This window comes from Pinus tabuliformis, chromosome 8 (genome assembly GCF_031772625.1).
Source record: "Pinus tabuliformis cultivar Carrire ecotype Pingquan chromosome 8, CPIR1, whole genome shotgun sequence".
Classification (NCBI taxonomy): Eukaryota; Viridiplantae; Streptophyta; class Pinopsida; order Pinales; family Pinaceae; genus Pinus; species Pinus tabuliformis.
This window is the reverse complement of record NC_142294.1, coordinates 1,094,458,727-1,094,461,351: the sequence shown is the minus strand read 5'-3', so window position 1 is coordinate 1,094,461,351 and position 2,625 is coordinate 1,094,458,727.

The window sequence follows — 2,625 nt, the reverse complement described above, 5'->3', positions numbered from 1 at the left end:
ACTTCTTGTCATCTCCTAAGAATACATCACCGCCATCATATTTCTCATACTCACAAAACCACTCTCTATAAGCAGTGAAGTGAAAGGATTCTCCTGAGTCAATCAACCATTCCCCATGATTTGCATGTGTACTTGAAGAAGAACCCAAGCACGCATCCCCACCTTCATCTGAGGTGGTTTTCACCTCTGTAAAGGAGCATCATCAAATCCATTTCCTTTCTTAGGAGCTTTAGATTTACAGTGCCATTTGAATTTCCATTCCTTTCCGCATTTGCAGCACACCTTTACATGTTTTCTTGGATATTTATAGCTCCATGTAGATTTAGATCTCCCACTGCAGGACTTATTTTTGTTTCTATTTTGGGACCGTCCTCGTACAGACAAGGCATCACCATTCTAGCCCTCCATAATTTTTTGTTTCATCTCCATCGACAACAAGGGTGAGACTATTTCATCAAACTACAAGGCAGTTGCATTGCTACCTATTGCAACAAACAGACTATCCCACGAATTTGCTAGAGAAAAAAACAAACTGATGCACCTATCTTCATCTGAAATTTAATATCAACATATAATAATTGTCTTACCACAATATTAAAGGCGTGCAGATTCTCTGTCACTGATTCTCAATCTTTAATCCTCAGGTTATACGTCATTTTCTATAGAAAGAGTTTATTCACCAGAGACTTAAATTGATACAAAGTCCATAACTTGTGCCACAAAGCCTCCGTCGAAGCTTCCATTGATACATTCAAGAATACTAAATCTAAGACATGTAATCGTATTGTGTTTTTTTCCTTCTGATCCAAGTTCGTCCAGTATTCAGCTGACATTGTTGTTGGTTTAGTACCCAGATCTAATGCTACCCACTGATATTTATCCACCAGTAGATCCTTCACTTTGAATTTTCACAACTCAAAAATCAAACCATAGCAATCTCTATCATTTCGCTGCTCAACATCTTCTTTCACCACAAGAATCATTCTCATAGATCTCCCACTAAACAGGGTCTACCACAGACTTGAGAAAAACCCCTCAGCAGGAAAGGCATCTCCTTGAAGCCAAAACAACACCGATACCAAATGTAGGTTTCTATCCCTATATAGAAATGACCTCCATACGAATTCTTAAAAACAGAGAATAAACAATGGTGAGAGCATAAAACATAAAACAAATATACACAAACATTTTCCCATTGATCCAAAAATCAGGACTACCGGATTGATTCTCATTATATTCCTTTCAATGTTACAATACATATATATACATAATGAAGCATCCATAAACCCCAATCCATTAACCTTGGAGTAGAACAAAAACGGAGTTCCCTTGACCGGGTCCACCAAATACCATGGACAGAAAACCATCGTGCCCAAAAACATGTGTGAAATCCATGCACAAAACCATAGGTAGGCCTACTCACCTAATATAGGGTAAAAAAATTTCTCAGAGCACTCCACCCGACCCCGTCCAAGGGGGCTATCATCCCCCTTAGTACCCACCAGTAGTGCCAAGCGCAACGTATAGGGGGATCTTCTTCCCCCCCTTTAACCCCCACGTGCGTGGGATAGTTGTGGAAATAATATAACAAAACTCGACATCTCCCTCGTACTTTATGTCACATGACGCTCACTGTTCTGATCTTGCCTTGACTACCCTACAAACACTATCATAAGTCGTAATGTGACCTTAATGATGAACTCTAGGCCTGAATTTAGACATTTTAATCCATCTTTTGGAGGAGATAGAAACTGAAACTCCTCTATATAATAGAGATGAGCACATTGATGGTTCCACTCAAGGCGCGTCATAAATTCATCCTCAAGGTTTCACATGAGATAACAACTAGATCCCCAAGGAAGAAAAAAATCTAAATATGTTGAATTGATCAACTCTATTATCTTGTTTGTGTGCATCTCCCTAGCTCTCCCATGAAGTTCTTACTATTCCTTGAGTGTATTTTGGCACCCATTGGTAGTTTTAATTTCCATGATCTTGCTCACATTTTACCCTAGCCCTTAGAGGATATATCTCAAGGTTGTTGGGATCGGGGTGTGGAAGTGTGAAGTTTAATATTCAAAAAAAAAATTGAGAGAAAGGAGGGAAGAAAGAAGTGCAAGTTTCAAAAATATTGTGTGCCTCAGGAAAATATCTCTAAAATTTTCAGGAAAAAGAGGTACATTATACTCTTTTTGTTGAAAATCCTAGAATCCTAGATTGCATGATAGAATCGTTTTGTTGTAGTAAAGTTGGCCAAGAATCCTAGATTGCATGATTGAATCAAGCACATCAACACTAAGTACCATCTAATTCAATATCATGTAGAAGCCAAAAGTATTCATTCTAGACATTGATCCTCAAATGAGAAAATTGCAAACTTCTTCACCAAAGCATTTGGAAGAGAAAAAAATGAAATGTTGAGAACGATGCTTGGACTCACAAAAAACCCCTTCGAATTAAGGGGGAAATGTTAGATACCTAATCCTTAGGGATTGAGGTACATTGTAAATAACTTTGTAAGTATTAATCTAAGAGAAATATGAAGGGCATAGCCTATAGGTTAATAGGAAGTGTCATTTGGAGCTCTTAGAAGCTGAAACCAAAGGTCAATTCCTCTTATATATA